This window comes from Temnothorax americanus, unplaced genomic scaffold (genome assembly GCF_048541705.1).
Source record: "Temnothorax americanus isolate GAGA-0224 unplaced genomic scaffold, ASM4854170v1 Scaffold22, whole genome shotgun sequence".
Lineage (NCBI taxonomy): Eukaryota > Metazoa > Arthropoda > Insecta > Hymenoptera > Formicidae > Temnothorax > Temnothorax americanus.
In genome coordinates this window covers 1,234,432-1,257,860 of record NW_027509360.1, presented here as the reverse complement: position 1 = coordinate 1,257,860, position 23,429 = coordinate 1,234,432, and the positions used below count along the sequence as shown (strand labels likewise).

The 23,429-nt window shown below is 42.3% G+C and overlaps 1 long non-coding RNA gene across 4 annotated transcripts in view; it reads left to right on the top strand.

The window, feature by feature from the left end:
* The first annotated feature begins 12,149 nt into the window (after positions 1–12,149).
* The window catches only part of LOC143898125 (uncharacterized), a 40,567-nt gene continuing 29,287 nt past the window's right edge, over positions 12,150–23,429 (top strand). For 3 of the 4 annotated variants that reach the window (XR_013257101.1, XR_013257100.1, XR_013257099.1), the window contains exon 1: positions 12,150–16,836. This is a non-coding gene — a long non-coding RNA (uncharacterized LOC143898125). The remainder of the gene's footprint in view (positions 16,837–23,429) is intronic. The other variant, XR_013257098.1, reaches the window with a different exon arrangement.

The following is a 23,429-nucleotide window of genomic DNA, read 5'->3' as shown; positions in this document are numbered from 1 at the left end:
GATGAAAAGGCACTGTCGTTGACTCTGGCCGTGCATGAAAATAACGGAACTAACGATCGAGAGGCTTGTAGAGGAAAAAGGAGAGAGAGGAGCCGAGGGGGCGGAGAAGGGGAGGGGGTAGAAAGAGTGCCATTAATGGCCGTAGCTTCGAAGAAAAGGTTTCATAGAAACCATTGTAGGATCGTCATACCAAGAGTCACCCTTGCCAACTCGTGCGTCTCTTTGTCTCTGGATTGGCGCTCACTCCATAACGCTAAATGCTTCAGCAACGGGCATTCGAGAGCGAAGGGCGCACGCGACGTATAACAACGTTGTGTGACAATGCAGTCAAAACATTATTTTTTTATTCCCCTCCTCAAGTCGCTCGTTCTATGCACAGCGGATACAAACGGCGACAGGTACTTTCGTCGCCACTTCGACGTTTCGCCGCCGTATTTTTCGCGATTGAATCCATTGAATGTCTCTCGCGAGATCGGTGTTTCGAAAGTAAACAAATTGTTAGATAAACAACAATTGATGGATTACTGACTCCATTAATCCTTCGTGGAAAGCGTCTATCGAGTATCATCGCGAAGATATTATTTCAACTTGCTAAGAAATGTACATCGCGGCGAAATACGGCGGATATTTCGGGAAAATAAACACGCGATAGCGCAATGGACGTCAATTAATTTTGTCGTGTGATTCCGACTGTGTCTTTTGTGACGCGATGAATACGAAGGAAGGAGAATTTGCGTTATAAGTACAATAGCGACATCATTTCCGTTGCATATGTCCGCGCGTTTGGACAGAATACGTACCGCGCATCTGTCGCGATAGAAATATCAATAATTGTAGTTAATTTTTCTGCGCGCTATTATATACGAATCAAGTAATACGAGCTAAGCCAATAAACGTAATTTTGATGCAAGGGGGGTTTTGTGCACTAAAATATACAAAAGACTTTTTTTTATATGTATGATTTGCTATAGAATTACATATAACAAAACATATAAAATGTATGATTATATTATTATATAATAGGCAATAATTCTACCAATTAACTGGAAAAGTATCAACATAATGCAATTTTCGTTATCTATGTACATTTTTTTATTCATATTATTTATGTATTTGCTTCACATTCGTCTAATTTATATCTAAAACTGTTACGATTGCGATTGGTAATTTTCTACATTGCGAATTGCGCTATATATTATCGTTGATGTACGAAGCTACGAATCAGCAGCTGCAACAAGCCAAGTTACTCTGCTTTATAATAGACAATAACGATCGCGATCGGACCATCTCGCTTCATCGACGTCTCTCTCATTGTTAGTCGCTTCGAGGCCAGGGACGGATTTAAATATATCTCGCAATAAATATTTCAGATATAAAATTATTGAGAATTAGTAGGAGGAAGTAACTAAATCAAGCCGTGCTAATCTTGTTTCGAACGTGTCATCTCCAATTTTATCACATTTTATATATCGGCAAATTCCGCATTATAATTAGGATTAAGAATAAAGATTAAGCAAATTTATTTATAAAATTCTTCCTTATAAATCTAATATGCAAATTATTATCGAGCGGAGATAGGTGAATATTTTTATGCTGATGAGATAATAAATGTTTTGTTTTATTTCGCCTCTCTCGATTCTGCTTCAGAATGAATAACGGTAATGATCGCTTTTTATAATTCTGTAAAATATCACATTAATTTATTACGCCTGTCACGTCACATTTTTAGAAGAGACAGAACAGAGTCGCAATTCTCTTGTCCGAGGTACGAATAGAAAGATACAGAATTAGCACGAAGCTGGCCGCTCGTGAAACATTGCAAAACCGAGATTAGTATGTCGCACCTGTCGCAGTGGCGAGAGAAGAAGCTCGCGTACAAGAACAAAGTTTCGTCGCTCCGCACTGCTCTTGATTACTCTTCGCACTACGGTTGCCTAGTGATGACACTGATGTTCTCGCGTTGATGATATCGAATATTTGACGCCATGTCAGTCTTTCGCAAGTTACCCTTGTGTGTGTGTGTGGCAATCATCTCGCACGAGATACGAATTCCTTGGGCAAACTTCCAAATTGTAGCAAGTACCGTGAAATAGGCAAATCATTAGGTCATTTGAATACGACAGCAAAAACTGTGTGATAATATGAGCCTTAATAACCAATATATGTGATATTTCTTCTCATCCGGTATCACTGATATCTCTCTCTCAATAATTCTTCATTTTAAAATCTTAAGATGGTTTTTGACAAACGCTTCGAGTAGAGTCGCTAAAGACTGGTTTGAATGCTGTCACTAACCCCGATTAGCGGGCACCAGTTTCGCGGCGCAATTATCATCACGATGGCACCGATCTTCGTCAATCTCGACGGCTACCCACTACGTTCCTGACGTAATTCCGCCACTGACTCTTTCTCTCTCCTCGTCTTTCTCGCATCGCAAGAGACCGACATCTCCGCCGCGTCGCTCTCCCCTCGCCCTATATCTCTCGGTATCTTTTTCGCCGCCTTCACCCCTCGATGCCTCTCGCGCGCTTTGCTCTCGCTGATTGTATAATTGGGAGGCAGCAACGAGCTACGTGCGTCACTCCGATGATTTAGCCTCCCCCTCGGCGTCGCCTCGCCCTCGGCCAACAAGCCCTCGGTCAATCACGTCGTAATTACTTTTAATGCTGGACGACTCGACTGACACAATATCTAACCCGTTGACGGCTCGTCTCTCTCATCCTTCTCAATCTCTCTCTCTCTCTCTCTCTCTCTCTCTCTCTCTCTCTCTCTCGCTCTCTTCCTCTTCACAGTCATATATATATATATCTCTCTCTTTTTCTCTCTTTGTCTTTCTCTTCTTCCCTGTCGTCCAACCTTGTGTGCCTCGTCGCTCTTCCTTTTTTATTCCTATCTCTTTCGCGCACCGTGGCCTAGCTGCCCGCCGCAGCATACTTCGCACGATCGGATTAATTGGTAATAGAGAGCTCGACAAGGACCAAGCCGGGCAAATATCGCGATTAATATTGATAGGGCCACTTTGCTGCTGCTACGACTGAGCGAACGAGCAAAACACACTTGCCGTTGCCGGCGATGCTTCGGATAGGTGCCAATTCTTTGATATCCTAAAAAAAACTGTCCCATCGTTCGATATTAATCAAAGGTCTAGATATAAAAATAAACCAAATTCACTTCTTCACCGTTATTATCGAGGAAAAGTTTACAGCTATACATACTTCACTCGTTGCAAAATTAGGGATGTTCAAGATTAGACTAATTTTTGCAAAATCTATATTTAGAATCTAAATGCGTCTTCTTATGTATTGATTAATAAACTATTAATACGCTATATTATCTTTTGACTTCAAATTCAAGACATATTGGCTTGGACTATTATTGATCGACTATTATCGACTTTACGGAATTCCAGTAAAGCAAAGTTCAAATGAGATATACGTATACCTACAATTATATAACATGTGTCGTTATAAATAATATGTATTTAATATGATTGATGAATATATATATATATATGTTTATTTGAAACACAGCCAACTTACCTCCGTTTATTTAGATCTTTGATTTCTATCTTTTTTGACATCTCGTATAATGCATTGCTATGTAACATGATAATCTAGAATTGTATCAAAACTTTTTCCGAAAAATAGAGTACGTCTCTTCATCGCTTTATTATGATGATAAGTTACGATAATTTATAACATAACATTTTACATAATAATATAGATATATCACTAAAATTATACACGATGATGAAAATATTGTGAATCGAATACGTAAAGAATGTAGTCGTACAACTTAACGATCTACATCGAGAAGTAATTGTCCGTACTTGAATGCTTCGTGCAATTTGAGCCGCTTCTATTTGCATAATTGTCATTTCGACTGCTGCGTGGCTTATGACTGCCGGAAGGCTCATCGACGATGTTGACAAAATTATGAGATCGAGCTTAAGTTAAGAATGTCCGCAGCCAAATAGGTCGCGATGGGTCGCGTAGCGTGACTACGAATCCTTCATAAATTCCGCCGAATCGACGTCACGTTGATGTTTTGTCCCGAAGATTCTTATTAGAAATGCTAATTTGTCGCAAGTGAGTTCGAATTGCCCGACAGCGATGTAGCGTAATCGCGTTCGCTCATGCCCGGTACAGGGAGATCCATGCGGATCGGCGAGAACTGCCTGTGTATTTCGCGGTTCCTCGTTAGCTCAATAAAAAGAATGAACAATAGGGGATGAATAAGCGGAGGGGCGAGGAAGAGATACTGTCGCCGTTCAATTCGGAGCGTACGGGTAAAATCGGGGGTACGAGACAAATCGTCGTCGCCGTCGTCGTCGCCGTCATCGTCGTTGTCGTCGTCGTCGTCAGTACTGAAAAAGCGAGCGACTCGCCGTCGATGTCTCATCGCGTTTATTGGGATTATAAAGCGTGCAGAGGAAGGAGGGCAGGAAGGAGAGATTTGTTTGAATTATTCAAATTAGATACGAAATTGAATGCGTGCTCTGCTCGTGTGCAGGTAATGACGGCACTTGCATATAAATGGTAATTATTGTCATTATTCTGCCCCGGTCGTCGTGTCCTCTCCTCTTCGTCTTCCTCCCGCCCCACCCTGTCCCTCTCTTTCTCTTTCGCTCACCGATTGTTCGCCTCTCTTTCCGTCTCTCTGCCTATGCGACGTGCCCGCCGTAATTCCGTGTGTTCCCATACACTAGTTGAGATAATTATCAAAATTGTTTTATTGTTGCTATAATTAGGGGGGACATGCCAAGCTGCCCTTCCCCTCATACGTTCTGGACAGGCGAATACGCGCGTTTCTTTCCCGCCGTCTCATCCCTCGCCGTCTTCACTTGCACCTCCCACCCCCTCCAGTCCTCGTGCCCACCCTCTTATTCCTCTTTCCGCGCGAACTACAATACGGTCAGCTGACGTTTCGCCTTCTCGAATCGCTTCCGAGAAAATCGGCCTCGCGCCGGCACCGCAATTACTCGGACCCGCAATGTTGCAATCACGCGAGTTAGTCGCGAGTTCGTGGCACGGGCTCGGTTGCTTCCGTGTGAATTTTATTCGAGGCCTCGTCGCTCTTTTACATGGTATTCTCATATGTACGTCGCGGCAGTGTTGGTAATACCACCACAAGGCATATTCAAATCCGAGAGTCTAATCAATCTTTCCGATTTAGCATCAGAAGAACGAAATTAGTATATAACGGTACTTATTGAATGCCGTAGAAGGCTAAACATCATAAAATGAGAAAAATGTATCAATTAAGAACTGTACAGTAATCAAATTACTTCAATGAAGAAAAATAAAGATTTACATTAAAATAAGAGAATACGGTAGCCATAATCTATTAGGCATGAAAATTCCAATTATGTACCTACTCAAACTGAATGCGTTAACAAAAATGTTTAACGTTATGCGCTACCTTGACAAACTTACCACAAAGTATCGATAGCAAGGAGCTATCTAACAAAATTAATAATGAAATAGCTGAGATACTTGGAACTCTTTATTACAGTGCTATTAAGAATAGAAAAGGAAAAGAACTACACAGATTGTATTGTCACCGACGAGACTTTCTGCCTTTCTCGTTTATTTCTTTTCTACACACATACACACACTCCCTCCTTAAATGAAGCTCAAAGTCATAATAAAGCCAATAATTAAGCCGCAATATACTATATATATGTGCCAAGGAGAAAAAGAAAAGCAACATCTCCCTTATTCATTGTCCTTCCCGGGATGAAAAAGATACTATAGGAGGTGAATGCGAGGAGTTCTCGTCGCGAATACGAGCTTCGTCAGGGAAACAATAACCGCGGTAAGGATCGCACAATGTCGGAATTATTAGCTTTCCGGCGAATTAAAATTGCCGGATCTCTTTCTTCTTAGCACTAAAATCTTGGTTCCGCTTTTCGTGTTTCTGTCTCGACGACGTTTCTTTTCTCCGGATAACGTTTTATTATTTTCGTTTTTTACACTCTATTGCACTATATAGATGGTATACAATAGGATATTAACAATTAATGAGGATAAAGAAATTATATAGAAATGATAATATATAAATAAATTCTGTAAGGAGAAATTAGTGGAAATTTTTTTAACTCGCAGTCGAGAGAAAGCGTGCATTGCATTGAGCAGCTTATATAACTATAATAATTCATAAATGTCATGCGATCTATTTTAGGACTCGTTTGATTTAATATTGACATTTATTATTTCCCCATGCTAAGTGCGTAAAATGTACAACGCAACTGATCAATTTCTAAGCCTTTTACGATAAGCTTACGATAAAGTTGCTGGCGTAATCATATCCAACTAAAAATAGTAGGAACTAAAACCAGTAATTAACAAGTCAATTACATTAAAAATATAGTATTCAATCGATGTTATCTCGTGCACTCGATAGATAAATTTTTTATCCTTTTAATCATTAACGCGTTCTGCTAGACTAGCGGTCCGCATTTTAGACTTGTCAACTTATCGCTCGATACTCTCAATTCTCCAGACTCGATCTCCAGATCGATTTCTTTCCCGCTTTTATTCGTCGATAAACTCATTTGATCGGTTCGATTCCGTGTCTGCGAGGACTCAAACAGAATCCGAGGTGGCAAGAGAGTGTCACACATGCGCGACCGGTGGAAGAAGTCGAAGAAAAACCGGAGGTCATCGAGGCGTTGAGCGTTGACGCGTTAAAACGTCCCTCCCTTTGCTCTCTTCTCCGTAACAGCCTTGTCCTCCTTTTCTCGCTTCCTTTCGCGAGGTCCCGCATCGCCGAGGATACGATAGAAAGAACCAGTCGCGCGCGCGGTCGGGGCGAAAACGCGAAAGATGAAGAGGAGGACGCGCGACACAAAAACCGATCGCTTCTCTCTACGAGGGAAGGAAAGGAGACGGAATGACAGGTTCTCCGGAGGAAGTCGGGTGCGACGAGAAAGCGACGAGAGGAAGAGCATAGGTACGGGCTATATTCAAGAGTGGAGGAACGCGCGAGAGGAGAGAGAGAGTGAGGGCTATGACTCAGCCTTCCTTCCGCGGTCGGAATCGTGGTCGGTGGTGTCGGTTGGGGTGCGTCGAGCAAAAGAACAAGGAGGTGGTGATAGTAGTGGTGAACCGGAGGGCTGAGAGACGACAGAGAGAGGGTCGTGGGGGGAAAAGGTGGCAAAAGGAGGAAACAAAAGGCGATCGCGTATGAGCGGCAATTAGCCCCTCTAATGGCGCGCGAAACAAAACAAAAGAGCGAAGCGTCGAGCTCAAACACAATAAAGCCCACGGTGCGCGCCTCTCGCTCGCGCGTCTTGAAAAGAGGAAGAGGAGGAAGGATGAGAAGGAAGAGAAATAAAGAACCCAGGAGGGAACAATGGCGCGCGAGCCACCGCGAGTCGTGCTGCCGTTGCTGTTTGCCGTTGTCCGACGCTGCTGTCTTTGCTCTCCCCCTTTCCCGCCTTTCCTTCTCTTTCGTTGTTCCTTACCACTTTCCTCATTTCTTTTTTTTTTCGTCTTTTTCTCTTCTTCTCTTCTTTCTTGCTTCTCACCGCTGACAACGCTGCGTGGCAACTGCTTCCGAATGGCCGGAAGACTCGCTTTGGAAAATTAAAGATCGCTAATGAGACACGGAGATGCTAGCCGCGCTCGTTGGTGGCTGGCTGGCCGGTGTTCATTAGGATTTTCTCGCTGTCTCGGGGACACAACTTCAGCTTTCCACCTTGCCGTTAATTTTGCGCGGTCTAATAGTTTGCGTTGTACTTTCGTGCAATGTATATTTAGTCGTTGAAATTTTACAGCGTCTAATGCAATGATATTGTTGAATTAAATTAGCTAATTATATGGTTTTTTCGAATTTTTTTCCCTGCATTTGTGATTTATTCTTTAAAATATACCGACTTAGAAGAAGTAGAGAAAAAGAGAGAGAGAGAGATAGTTGTACATAATTATCATTGCTTTTCCTTATTTAAAAAAATATAAAGTGTTAGCAGCAAGTATATGATTAAAATGTCATCTGCTGATTATTTCCTGACGCGATAACTTCTTTTACGTTTATTGTGATTTTATTCTACGTTTGAATTACCGCGCAGAAGTTAATTAGTCCAAGAGATGTTTACTCATGTTGATGCTGTTATCATCGGTGATTAATGACTAGGTATATGAATTCGCTTAATAATACGCAGATAGCATTTTTTATGCTAATTTATGTTAATCTAACGTATATCTTTTTTTGTATGAATCTATTAAACTGTATCAGAAAATAACATCAATACGATGAGCAAAACGAATCAAATCGAAAGATCTGCCTAGGAAGCTAGCAGTTTTACCGATATATTTAAATAATATAATTGTGATATATTTTAAGCTTCTGCAAAATAAAATATTTCAGTTTTATATATGGCATTAATTTCTGTGTCACAATTTTATAAATATGAAAGCTATAATTATTATTTTACGTAAGTTATAAAATATAACTTTTGTTGTATGTGGAAAAGTAAATTTTTTTTCTGCAATGTCTATTATACCATATCTTCTAACAGAAATTGACAATTTATAATTAATCTTTCAAGATATACTCTTATACTCTTATATTTAGCCACAAATATGACTGTAAATGAATGGTTAAAAAATGGATTGTTTTGACAATTTGTCTAATAAAAAATACACGCAGAGACGAGACATTTTCTATAAAGTGATGCCCCGTCTGGTTCTATTCTAGTTTTTACGAACCCGCGTTTCGTGTACAATACGTGATACGGAATTCGGCTACGAGGAAGAAATTATTAATTGTCATCAAAGTACAAATCGAACGTTGGCCGCGATGACATTTGCGCGATGTCGCATTTGCGAAATGTGAAAGCGATTAGTTACGTGCCGGTATGCATCGCACACGCGGCCGAGCACGTAGCCGGGGCGCTTAATAGAACTGTCCGTTTACCTCGTCATTACCGAGTCAATTACGTCTGCTCGCCGTGCCAGTGGTCTACCATTATTTCGTCAAGCGCGGCACTTTATTGGATTTTGCGATGTTTGGTTACTCGAAGTCGCGCGCCGCTCTTCGCGTTTTAACGGATTATAATCTCCTCGGCGGGGGTCTCGCGGAATTCATCGTGCCCGCCTCGTAAGGTCACCCTGGTACGACCCATAAAAGGTTGCATCTATATGATGTAGCACACACGCTTCGGCATATAGTGCATTCGCTCGAATGATAAAGACACCGGCCCCGCAGGCGCGTGTAATCGCGAGTAAACCTTTCCCTGTAAATTCATATTGCGCTCTTCCCCCTGTGTCCACATAAGATACTAACACAGGAACTTCAAACGCTGAAAATTGCGCCGATATTTAAATTGATAAACAGCGCGCCCTTTTCCTTTACTCTTTAGCTTTATATCTGTCTCGCGTTCTGAACGTAGAAATTCTACTCTCGACTGTCTTGCCGTGCGATTTTGAATTTTTAAAAATGGATGTTGAGTGACTCTCAATATCTGATTGAAATCCATGACACGTTTCACGAATAAACTTAAATAGTCTTTAATTTTTCTTTACGTTTATACTTTGGTTTCAATAATATATGTTTTAACACGTTTAATTGATGACGTGGAAAGATACGATGGCAGGGCACTTTTTCATTTATTACATTTAATTATCTTTGTCAAATAAGCAATTCTTTCTAGCGGAATACGTTTGACAATCAAAGAGACTGTCAAAAGGGTGCACGAGTACACGAAGGATTATCATTCCCTAGGAGGCACCATCTTTTTTCATCAACTGCGCAAGTTTTATGACGTATACGTAGACGATATCGGTCGCAATGCACAGATAGAAAAAAAGGGGGATGGAAGGGAAACCGGAGAGCCGTTGGCAAGGAGCAGCTGACGCCTCGAGTTCTTTAATTAAAACTGACCGCCCGCTTTTCTTCCTCGGCCAAGCAATAACGAGATTTATTTCATAATACCTCCGAACTCGTTCGCCGCGTGGACGAGCGTCTGCAATTTCTCAAGAGATAGCATTTTGCGGAAAAATCTGATTAAAGTAATGATCGCGATAATGGCCGCCACAATAGGAGTAATCTTGCGCAAATTTCTCTGAAAGGATCTTATACAAGATCTACAAATACAATCTAAAAACGTATAACGAACTTCATACGTTTTAATCTATTCGTCATTAATTCTCATGAGTTAGGTGAAGAATTTCTTGTGATTATAGAAATGACGATGCACATGAAGCAATTGTTATAAATTTCTCGTGAAACGTAAAAGATATTGATTTAAATTGTTACATGAATATATATATATATATATACATACAGCAAGTGGATATGATTATATAGATATTTTATTTATTTACTTTTTTTTGGTACTTTTTTTTTTTTTTTTTAAATGCCTTCGCATGTTGCATAATAAAAGATATTCTGCATGTATATATACACATACATGTATATATGCATGTATGTATGTATGTATGTATGTATATACAGCATGTACATGAGGTAGACCTAACGCGCATACTTAACGTGAGAAATCGGCATGAAGGAGTAGAAATCGTCGATCGTAGAAACACGCGTCATTATGGCTAATTGGTGTACCGACGTTTCTAACCGTAGAAATCCTACACACACACACACACACACACACGGCATATAATAATATATAATATATAAACATATTCTTAAGAAAACCCGTCCAGAGTAAACGGTGACAGATGCTATTTAGAAAGATTAATAACCAACGTTCTTGCATATGCCTCAAATTTTCTAATTTATTTTAAGTTAAACAGATATCCCTCCCCCTTTATAAACAAAATGCGTTCCCATCCCATATAAATCGTCGACGCTGCAGAGCGTGACATGCACTATTATTAAATCGGACGATTTAAATCGATAAAATCACATGTCCTGAAACACAATTTATTTCTGTACGCTATAAAAGATCAATTAATGTGATCCGAAGTAAGTAGAATCGAAGGAAAGTAGAACCGAATTAACCTGATTATTTGAGACCATATATGTGCGAAAATGGCATTAACGTGCTCGATCCTCGACGACTAAGAAAAACCTGTGAGACATATGGAAAATATTGATTTTTATAATCATGCGTGTTCACGATCGCATCGACATCATTACGATATCGAACTTGTTGCAAGTGTCACGATGCAGAAGAAATGCACAGGAAGACTGATTGGTCTAATCACATACATTTTCGCTTCTTTTATGTTATAAAAAGGACATCATAGTCTGCCATACATTCTATTTATGTGTGTTTAAAACTTGCACGCATTAACATTTAATTAGATAACGTCGTTACGGTTAAACAGTTAATACGTGAGTAATTGTTCTTTTATGCAAACAATTTAAGTTTTAAAATCAGATAATATAAATTAATAAAGGTAAAATTGTAAAGCGTCCACTTAGTTCCTACACGGATTTTATTTTAATAAATCGTGATTGCGATTATTGGATTTGTTTATTTTAAAAGTACTCCAAAAATATATTTTCAAGCATTTTATTAAAATTAATACAACGTGTAGGTTTATTAGTTTTCCCTAAATAGTTAATGAATATTAGAGAAGCTTTTATATACATCCCGTAAAACAGTGAATTCAGAATGTCTAATGCTAATAGAACTGATTCATACAATATTTATGATATATTTTGTTAACTTATGTCCTGTCTTTTGTTACACGTACGTGTGCACGCGATTTATTATTCGTGGTATTTATCGTAAAAGTGTGTTTGCAGATTGGGATCGGTTTCCTTTCGAGGGAACATATCGGACGTGCGTTTGCGTGGGTGCGAAAGAATCGGCACATGTAAGGGGGAGGGGGAGAGAGAGAGAGAGAGAGAGAGAGAGAGAGAGAGAGAGAGAGAGAGAGAGAGAGAGAGCACAATAGAATTTATTACGCTTAAAACGTATCTCGTAAAATAATGATAGCACGGTACAGAGACTACGCTCGCGTTCACGCGAATCCGCCATTTATCGGCACTTGCGACGGAGATTATCTCCGTACAAGGGTGATGGCGTCGGTCAATTATCGTCGCCGCGCAGGAAATTTAATTGATCGTGATAAACGATCAAATTGTAGAGGAGGACGAGCTCGGCCGACCGCAATTTTTTACCGCGTCCAAGTGCGAAATTAATCTTTGATATTATGTTTACGAGTCGACGGCGATGTTGGCGAATGTCCAAGTGTTTTGCTGAAAGTGGAAAAGTGCGGTCACAGTGGAAAGTATGCGAAATCCTCGACTCGCGCATATTTTCCGTTATAAACGGTAGACAAATTTACACATTGACTGATAATAATCCAAAGATGCGACCATCAATATGCGCAACCAAAAATATGTGATGCAATCTATCCGTTTATTAGAAACGCTATTTTTAGATTAATCAGGAATAACGGAATATATTTCTGATCAATAATATTTTGACATATACACACGTACATGTTATTAACCATCAGTTATTAAGAGTATACCTCGATACATTCGGTTGATATTCTAGCATTATTAAAACTGCAGTAATAATTCGATGTATCAACGATAAACGCGCGATTAAATTTGCTATGTGCGTTTTCTGAAGCGTCACGCTCTGAGAGCCAAGACCATCGCCCACTCAATCGGAACGGCGCATTCCAACGGACGAGCGATGGTGTAACTGTAATCGCTTTTTCTACTTCAATGCGAGCCGATTAGAATATTTCGTCTTTTTTTTTATGACAAGTGTTCGGCGACGCGCGATTTGTCAGGCCCAATTAATTTTAACGAATCGTGCGAGATGTTACCGAGATCGTAACGATCTCGCTGAATGCCGATCTCGATGTCGATACGGCTGTGGTTTTCTCCCTCGCGACGCTCGTCGCCGAAACGAAAATCGTCACTGATCGATCTCTGCGGAGCGGGTCCGTTACGCGTCGTCGGCGTGGCGATAGGAAAGCCAGCGTCTACTAAACGCGCTGGTCAACGCACCCGTTATCCTTGTTCGCCGATTTGCATATTCATAATGCCCGCGCTACGGTATGCCGTAAGAATGCAGAAAAGCAAGCGACTCCGGCGACTGCGGTCGCGCTTTCTGCCTGTCGCGATCTCCGGGATCTCCAACTACGAGACGTCATAAAAGAGAGTGCGCGTATCTTTTTCCATCTCTCGTGCTATATCCCATCGGTCCTTACGTGCGAGAATCTTTCGTTCGAAACGAGCATATCCTAGTTAATCTGTCCACTTAGTTTTTGCACGATGTACCTAAACGATCACGCGTGATGCTGTCGGGACTGTTATACAGCAACTCATGTTACACGATTTTACCAAATTGGACTAGGAATAAGTTTGACAGTGAATGCACATCCGCAATTATGAAGAACATATTGAAACATATTGATCGTTTTACATGCGAAAGATTATTTCTCGAATTTATACTCGCAAATTTATATTTACTAAAAAAAATTACATATATTCTGACCCACGTTTAAGATCACAGGAAAATGACTTTGCGAAAGTGTTCTGCATTAAATACACCAGAGATGATGCAAAGATCAGAAAGAAAAACATATACAGCTGTACGTTGGGTCTGTCACTGATAGTGATGACAGATGATGACACATCCGAAATCGACGAAAATTTAATGGTCGAGATTTGCAGCTGCCTGTCGTGCGGAAATTCGATAAAAGTGACTCGGTCAGTTTTCGACTCAGCCGCGTCTCGATTCGAACGGCTTGTAAGTTCGAAGTTTTCCCTCACGCTCAGCTGTTCTGCGCGTGGACACGTGCGCGCGCTAAATTGGCGGGGGGCGAGAGCGAGAGCGAGAGCGCGGCTTGCGGCTTTTACTTTACGCGTATGCGTGCGTTCGCCCGCTTTCGCATCGAGCGTTCCACACGCGTGTGTCGCAGGCAAACAGCCGTACATACAGAAAGAGAGAGCACATACACGCCGCCGGCTTCCTATCTGGCGGGCGTCGTCGCAGCACGGTGTGTGCATGCGCGTGTACGCTCCCCCGCTCGTACGCGACGTCTATGTACACCCACACACGCGGCGGCACGCGTGTGGCAGCCTCTGTGTGGGGACCCAAACGAAGGGAGGCAAGCCAGTAAGCTCGGGCGCGCCGGAGCGGCGAGAGCAGCCATTTTACTCGATTCCGAGTGGAAAACGTGTCGCGGGAGATCGTCACGACGACGACGACGACGCACCACGTCGACGCCGTCAACGACGACGGCGACGTTCCGTATCGCGTCGCGACGCGATACCGCAACTCGCGCGGACGACGTTGGCGATATTTCCCGACCGCCCCGAGGATTACCGTCAAACGACGGCGTTCTCGCTTCTCTCGCGAGGATACGCGATCGCCACTACCGCCGCCGCCGCCGCTGCCGCATGCACGTGTATCACGCTCGCGGCTGAGAACAAAGTAGGAATCGCGAGGGGGACAGAGAGAGAAAAGCGCGACTGTGTATATGTGTGTTTCCGTCCTTGTCGCGCACTACCGCGGAGTTGCGAGAAAAGCATATACTTAAATGTGTATGTACGTATGTGTGTTGCGCGCGCGTACAGCGGCGCATCCACCACTACCAAAAGAGATGCCGCGAATATGAATGTATTGCACGCGCGCGGTTGTGTGTGCCTGTGTGCGTTTGTGTGTGTATCGGAGCGGAGGAGGGGGTGGGGGAAGATAGATAGATAGAGGGAGAGAGAGCAAAGGGTGGAACAGAGAGAGGGAGTCTCGAGGCACTCGGATAGCACGAGGTGAGGCTATTCGTTCTGCGCAAGACCGTTCAAATTCGCCGCCTGCTTTGCATACCGCGTTTTCACCGACCGTCCGCCTCCACCCTCGCGTCGTCCCCGGTTTCATCCGCGCGACCCGCCCTTCGCGATTTTCCACGACCAACCCCCTTAGAAGGCACTCAGGACTGATTTCGGCGGCGGTCTCTCGCGACTACTCGCGTTCCTGCGAATAATATTGTCTGCCAAAGAACGCTTTCTGTCGCTGTTCGCTTTACGTATAAATTTTATGACAAAAAAAAGCAGTATACTTACATTTGAAAAATATTTGTAGACTTTGGTCTCTGTTAAAAAAGTTTGTTAATCGTCTAATTAACACAAGAGATAAAAAATAGAATATCACCGATTTTACTTTTTGCATTTAATATTTAATTATTATAGTAAGTACCTCTCGAAATTGCACCGGCAAGACATAGAAAGACGTTGTTTACAGTCGACGACACTACTCTCTATTATTCTCCCTCTCACTGCGCCAACTGTTCGATCGAGGTTTCTCTCTTCTTCTCTCTCTTTCTCTCTCTTTCGTCCGCGAGTTCCTTGGAGCCGTGTGAGGAATTGCGGCGTGCTTTTTGCGTTATTTGTTAATGGAGAACTCTATTCCCGATACGATCTTCAAATGCTCGGACTCGTGATTACGTCACGAACAGATCGATTGATACCGTTGATTACGCTTCGAGGCAGAATTCCGTAATGACCACTCTCTCGAGCGACGATAAACCCTCTAGGTCGTCATGTATATATCGATTCGCGAAGTCCGTTTAAGCGAACGAGAACGAGAAGGACGATACGTAAACCTGATCGTTTATGAAAACGTAATCGATCGCATGTTTCCCTAAACGTGCTCATCAAAATGCCTAAAAATGTATCGAGATGAAAAATATCTTTGACGTTCGTGTTTTGACTAGTTTTCGTTTGGCGAGCGAAAATTCTATTCGTAAACGGCACCGAATTTTCAGTAAGAATCGTGACGTTTTCAAGGACTCCGCTGCGAACTGGCCATATGCAACGAGAAAATTTCGAGAAGTTTGTCACGGTCACCGGAAGTCGTGGTAATACGGTACGTTCGTAGAGAATCGCGACGCTTCGCAAAACATGCATCATTCATTTCAAGTGGAACGCCAGCAATTGCACATTGACGCCTTGATTATCGCCCTTTCTTCATTAATTTTTTAATTACTTAGCACTATATAAAAACATTTCGTTCAAATTTTGAGAATAAATATGATACGATATGAATGTTATATTAATTTTTAAAGTTTATCTCGAGATTGTATTTTGGAATTTAATTGTAAAGAATTATCCATTTATTATTCCATGCAGATGTGAGGACTAGAACTATTAGAATTAAAATTGGAATTTTAATATGGAGACAGAGAAATTAACATTTTTATTTTAAACCGTTTAACAGAAATTACAATTTGACACCCATCTCGTGCAGTGATTCAAAGACAGCTTACTGTCTCGTTGATATAACACGCACAAAGCAGAATTCAGCTAAAAGCAATGCGGGAAGTTCTGGCGGACAATTATTCCCAATTTATTTGCAATAAATTTGCGGCGGTTTTCGGGCGAGGAAATAAATCCCGAGTGCCAGGCGCGGGGGATATCGAGATTGCGCTGCGTAGATTGCTCACCGTATATACATACATTTCGACACGAGTGTATGATGCCCAGAACTCCCTGGTTGCACCGACCGCGTTAATGCTGTCTCGCGTAATGAGCGACTTGGCTCCAACGGGCGCATATTTTCTTTTACGATGTCTAAATATAATCTTAACGATGTTCTTATGGCTTAGAGCGGACGCGCGCGGCTTCGCGTGAAATCAGAAATTCTACGAGGTCTCTTGGGAGAATCATCTGTCCACCATTTCGATCCGCGATTCAATTGCATCCTCGCGAAAAACTCGCGAGACATCGTCTCGATTTTCGCGCTCATCTCTGCGTGTTGCGTGCGTGTGCGATGAATTTTTTGATGTATCTGTAGCATTCGACTTGAAGCCCGTGAAGGATATACGCTACTGCTCAGTGAAATCGGCACGCTATCAAGAAATTGGCTTACGTTAGTGATTTTATGTAGATTCGATATACGATGTAAGTAATAATATCGAATTGCATTATTAAGATCGTTAATTAAGTAAATGTTAATTAAGTTTTCACACGAGACTCCGATCTCATTACATAGTAGTGTATCTTCTTTATGCTGCTTGAGTACAATTTCAATAACGGTTGATATTAAATTGTGAATGTTATTGCGTTTTTTTATTTTGCGTTTTATGTATGATCTTGCACACTTTAATAAATACGTTTGCGTCGCTTTGTCTGTTTCATTATGCTCCTTTGTGATTGATTATCATTGTTACACGTGCCTGTATGTTTTGCTTCATTTGTAATATTGTAATATGTACGATATTTTGCACCGTATGATCTTTAACGACTATACTGTATTGTAATAGATGTAATTCTGGGAAAGAGAAAATAAGATTGAATGTTGTAAATAAGATATTAGCGATGTGCAGGAGAATTTTTACATATTATCTGTATGCTGGAATTAGATTTAATTCAACTTCCACGAGAGATTATACGTTACGTTACCTTACATTTACATCTTTAAAGATACGAGATCGATGCCGTGAGTCCGCATCCAAGTCCCAGCGGATTATAGTTCTGTCTCCTCCGTGTTTTCTTCCCGTCTCCCTCTTTCCTAGGTTCGTCGATCGAAGTCACGTACCAGCGAGTCGGCTGTCGATCGTCCAGCGATCGTCACGTGTCAGCCGATTTTCCCATAAAACCCGCGGAACAACTTTCGCGATCGGCGGCAATCGGCGATTATTATCCGCGTGCCCGGCGATCTTCCTCGGTGTCGAGGCTCGATCTGGGCTCTTCATGATCGCGTTAGATTATGCCAACTTTTTGAGCCGGCAATTGATTCGCAAAGCTGCAAATTCTACGGAAAGAGCTAGATTAAATACTGGCTTTGCAATCGAGTAAGAAAAAATAATAAAATAGCTCTAAATCTCTCTCTCTCTCTCGTTCTAAATATATATACGTTATTTATGTCATTTATATACACGAAAAAATTATACTACTAAAAAACCTCTGTATTTTTTCAAGATATGTTACGCGTGTTAGCTTCACCACTCTAAAAGATGACCAGAGAATTATATCTGATTTTTAAAACTGTCAAGGGGAGGACAATTTTATTAATTTAAAGAATAGATAATAACGAATGATATTATTTTACACAACAGCTGAAAAATACTTATCTTGATATTACTCGAGACGTCCTCTCGAAGAATTAACTTTAGTAATCGATGCGTTCGCGTTTAAATTAAAGGACCTATAACCTGTCGTGTGAGAGGATGCGGTCTTGCGCCTCATTACTCACAATCCTACTCCTTGTAATAACATTTGCGTGTGACCGACTCAGGAATACATTCATCGACACGCCAAAGGACAATTAACCGGGCAAAGCAAGCAATGGTCTCGTGTTTTTCATTCCACCATTCTACCCTGTCGATTCTTTTCGAGTCTTCCGAGAGGGTTGCCGGTGCAAACCTGTCATTATTTCGATTATTCTTTCGTGGTGGCTAATCATCTCTGTCGTTCGTGTCGTTGCCTCACTACGAATCATTATGTTTCCTATCTCCCTTCTCGGGGCTCTATTCTCCCTATCGACGTCTGTTCTAAAACAGGATGAATGAAAAAGGATTGACATGAGTTCTTTCTGTAGGATCGTATTTCTGCCTTTGTCATTTTAATTACTTCTATAGGCTGAATCAGGAAAATGTAATTAAATATAATAAAAAAAACATGTATGCCGTTCGAGTGCGCTGTTTCGGTTCACGAGAAAGAAGATTACATTTTATCGGAATACAGTTCTGATTAATAAATTTAATTTCCGGTTATTTTATTGCAAAAGAGTTCAAACGAATGAATATCAGACTTCTTTATCAGTTTGGCGAAATAGGAATTCGTAATTTTGCAGAATAAATTCCCATTGCATTTTCTTTTGATTCATCTATTTTTTGCTGGCGTCGCTCTCTCGCGGTCGCCCCTTTCTACGGCCGCCCATCTATTGCGCCGTTTAATCCTACGCGTTCGCTCTTTAGCTCGGGCGAAAAAGCCCATTAAGAGGAAAGAAATTAAAGCCTCGCTGGTGTATGCGCGGCACGAGCTTAAAGGCATTCGCGTTACCTGATCGTTTCAATCGAGCTGCCCGAGGCACGGCCTCGATATCGCGAAGTGAAACGATCATTGATTTTAAGATCGACTCGCACCGACGAGTCTAAGTTAATTAATCCTGTTTCAGCGATTTGCTGTCTCATTTGGATTATAGTTGTTGTAATTTTACTAATTCTAGGTTTAATCAATGTGATATCTAGAATCTAAAATTTCTCATATAATAAGTTTGGAAAATTGGATTATAAAATCTCTATCTTTACTTTTTCATGTAATAAATATTTAAATTAAAAGTTATTAAAGTTAGATATTAAAAAGTGGTAAAAAATATGATCAAGTTTTTATTAAGAAAAGCTTGATTTTAAATTGATCAAAGAACTCTTAGATGAAAGGCAAAGGAATCTAGAATATCGAGTATACGGGACTTAGGAAAGAGAATTTAGTTAATCGCAAAGTTAATGTTGACTGACATTGGTGCGAAGGCTTGAGAGTCGGTCTGGCTGGGCTGAAATCGCCCGATGAAAGCCGAATCTCACCGAGAGCCTCGGCCAGTCCTCTCTTTTTCTTTCGCCGTCGTAAACCGTCAAACGTAAATGAAACCTCTGCGCAGATTTGAATCTATGCCAACAGCTAATTAAACATCAATGTGCGAGCTAAACAAATTCGGCCGTAGTATCGGGAATTATTGCGTCGCAGTTTCGACACGAAGATAACACGAGCGTTCCTACGCGATGTGGTGAAACGTTCCATCCCGATGTCGCATAACTTATTAAATTCACACCGCATTCATTTTTGACGGTTCCGTAAATGAATTACACGCGGGATGCGTCGAACCCGAGACGCAAACCGAGATATAATCCGGGAACCGGCGATACTCAGCTCGACATGAGGAGACGAAAGTAGGCGATAAAACGGCTAGGATGAGTGGAATGAGACGCGACACGGGGGAGCGCAGGGGGTGAAGAGCGATGAGTCGCGCGTTCCGTTTCGGTGCGAAAAGGACGGTGAAATATAAAATAGCGGGCGGGGGGGGGCGCGTAGACTATATGCTCTAATTTTAGGCGATTGCCTCGCTCCCTCGCCCGAAGATTATAATTAGATACAGAAATACCCGAACGCCGCCGCCATCAGCCACCCACCCATCTCGACCGACAGGCCGAGGCGAAAGCGCGGCTGTACGCTCGCGAATCACAGAGTCGAGAGCTACACGGAGTCGTATCGCGCCGTTCTCGCATTTGCGCTGCGCTCATTGCCAGTCATGCATGATGACGTTACGCATCCACGTCTGTCCGCCCAGAGTGACTTCCACGGAATACTTCGGCGTCCGAGTCTGGACGGCATCTATCTTCGAGAGACCGCGAGATTTTTCCTAATTGGGAAGAGGTCCGGGGAAAGTCTAATTGCGCGGGTTTTAACGTCGATAACGAAAGCACTTGTGCAAGTCAAGTTTCAGGATAGTATAATGCACAGACAATGAAAACGTTCCTGCTGATTAATTCTAAGAAAAATTTATTTTACACACGCACACAATTTAAGTTATACAGATTTTGCGCAGGAACGTTTGTAGATTGTTAAACTTAAACCGCGTGAATCAGTATTTCTCTCCTACGCCTAACTGTCATATACATGAGTTGTATAGATGCTAAATTAAGTGCAGCTACGGATAATCCGCGGTAGACACTAGCGTGTCATTTTATTAAGTTGCATGATGAATGCATTTTTTTTCTGCATTAGGACACACCGTTGTGTGCGTGTGTGTGTAGGCTTTATAATAAATTGCGGAAACCGCCGTGCGTGACAAGCGAGTTTATACGTAATATTGTTTGGCCAGGCTACATTCTAATGCGAATCAAGAGCAAAGCTAATTTTAAGGCCGCGAATACACGCTCTGTGGCGCAACGCGAAATTACTAATATGTGCCGCTTCTGTCTCTATGAAATACGAGGATTGTGTTTGTGTCGCCGCGCCGCGCAGAATGCCGCACACACTCGTGGACACGCGTATGTACGTGCGTCGAATTCGAGTTCCGCGCCAAGCGATTTCCGTTAATCGATCGATCACGCGCCGTATTTTCGGACGCGCGTGTTCCTGGATGCATTCTTTCGAGATAGTGCCTCGAGACCTGCCGGTAAACCTTATTTCCATTTACGGCGCCTCCGAGCGTCGTTAGAACGTTGCTCGGCGAGTTAAGTTCCGCCCATGTAAAAGGTCGCGAGCGTTTCTTAGGAACTGCCGATTGGTTACCCGGTACGATCGATGCCGCGATTCCCAGGAATCCCCGGACGTGCCCGGTCCGCCTCATCATAATCAGCAAATATTTATTCGCGATTCGGGTAAATAATTAATTAACGCGGCCAACGAAGGATTGGACGGCGAGCGGAGCAGCTAATCCCTGAGCGGCCGCGATCGTCCTTCGATACACCACCCGCCACCCTTCCCTTTATTCGTGGTTGAGTCTAGTCTAGTAGAAGACTGCGGGGCTCGTTTGCCACGGAGGGGGTAGCTGCCCCTAATGCGGGAGAGGTAATTATTATACGAACCAATCGATACTTCGATGAACGAATCGCCTTCTAGCCCCGAGGAAAAAAGCGCGGCGCGCTTCGACGAAGTCGACGGTATTCGAACGTCGAGTCGTTAACAACCGTTCGTTTTCTCTCCGTGGAAACTTCTACGCACGTTGTTGCACGACGATAAATCATTGCCCCTGTTACAATGGGCACAAAAGAGCTCACGCGCGTGTGTATTACGGGGTATGTACGTACGTGTCTGCGTGCCTTGGAACGTATGGATTTTGTAATTGCTTAAGCAAATTCACGAACACGTTTCACCTTCGACAATGGCACAGGCAATTCCGAATACCATTAATTTAGTATAATCGCGGATAATTATTATAATATCAGTCAAAATAGAAAGACTGATGAACAGCGTAACAATATGACGGATAATTAAATGAAATAGGTCGGTTGCTGAATCGGTCGTTTTAGCAAGATCTATAAAATTGCAAAAGGGACCAAGTGGTAATCATATGCGAGAGAAATAATTTGCGGCATTCGTAATACAATTTGCTCGCTTGAGATAAACGTTTGACATACTTACATTAACACATTGCGAGAGTAATTGAAACGAAGATATTATTTTAACGTGGCGTACGTTGGCGCACATGGTGTCGGCGCGGAGCCAGGCGAAACTATTAATAATGTCGATAATTACCAATTATTTTTAAAAGCAGTGGGGCCGGAGTTAATTTCAGCACGTGAGCTCATGCACTCCCACACCGGTATCTCGTGGTTTACACAATGCAATATGCACGAGGCGATGTATATTATTGAAATAAGAGATATTACTTCGCTTATTTCTGTTGCTATTTTACGCAAGAAGTTCTATATCTTATAGTGAACTATAATTAAAGATTGCACGTTTAATATCATGTTAGATTTTATTGTTACAAATTTGATTTTATATTTAAATCGTGTTTAGATTTTCAGGTAAAATTCACTCGAAGTTATACAAAATGCAAAGACATGTTTTTTTAAATTTTTGTTTGACGTAGCTTATGCAATTAAAAGAAAGTTATCGTTGCTTTCTGAAATCTTGTTGAGAATTATCTGTTTCAAGTTGATTCAAGAATTCCATGTATGAAAGAATATGCGGGAGATTTGGAATATTCTGTACATAAAGTAGTCTCTCAATGTAGTTGGGGATATCGCGAATGCGTATAATACTAATCTCTGGATAACTGATTGGCTTCGGCGCGATACGCACCGAGCGCCTGTGCCAGGTTTATGTTCGTTACGATATGAAACCGGCTGGTCCCACAGCCCTGCTTGATTGCCGGTTAAAAAATCAGCGGACTGTGACAGGGCCGTTTCTCTCTGGCGGGCGCACAAGGCGTACCGGTGACACACGAGGACGAAGAAGTAGCGATGGACGGGCGAAGGCGGGGAGGAGGGCTCTCGAGGATTCATGGTCTCTAATTTTTACGGTGTAACCAACATGCGCGTCCCGTGCTATCTATATTTACAAGTACAAGTAGCCGGTCATTAAATCCGATAATTAATCACAATCGTCTCTATTAACGGGAAGACTTAATTGCTGTTATCCGCACGGCGCTCCGCTGAGAGAGAAAAAGAGAGAGAGAGAGAGAGAGAGAGAGAGAGAGAGAGAGAGAGAGAGAGAGAGAGAGAGAGAAATCATCCTGGCGGGGGCGGGGTTGGTGGAAGGGGGCTGACCCAGGATGTGCCTGAAGAATAGGCCAGTCGATCCGTACGGACGTCTTTTCCCTGCGCTTCGAACGGTAGCCGGCTCCTGTTCGCCGTGCGAAACCGACGACGAAGTTTCACGGTTAAAGACTGCGCGGGCAGTGCGCAACGACGAAGCCTTTCCACGCGCGGTAACTTCTCTCGCGTTCGCTTCTGAACGCGAGACTCGACGTGTATCGAACCCGCGTACGAAAGTTTTTCAAGGCATTTCCACTTTTCCTTACGTCTCATTAATCGCGCACGTGA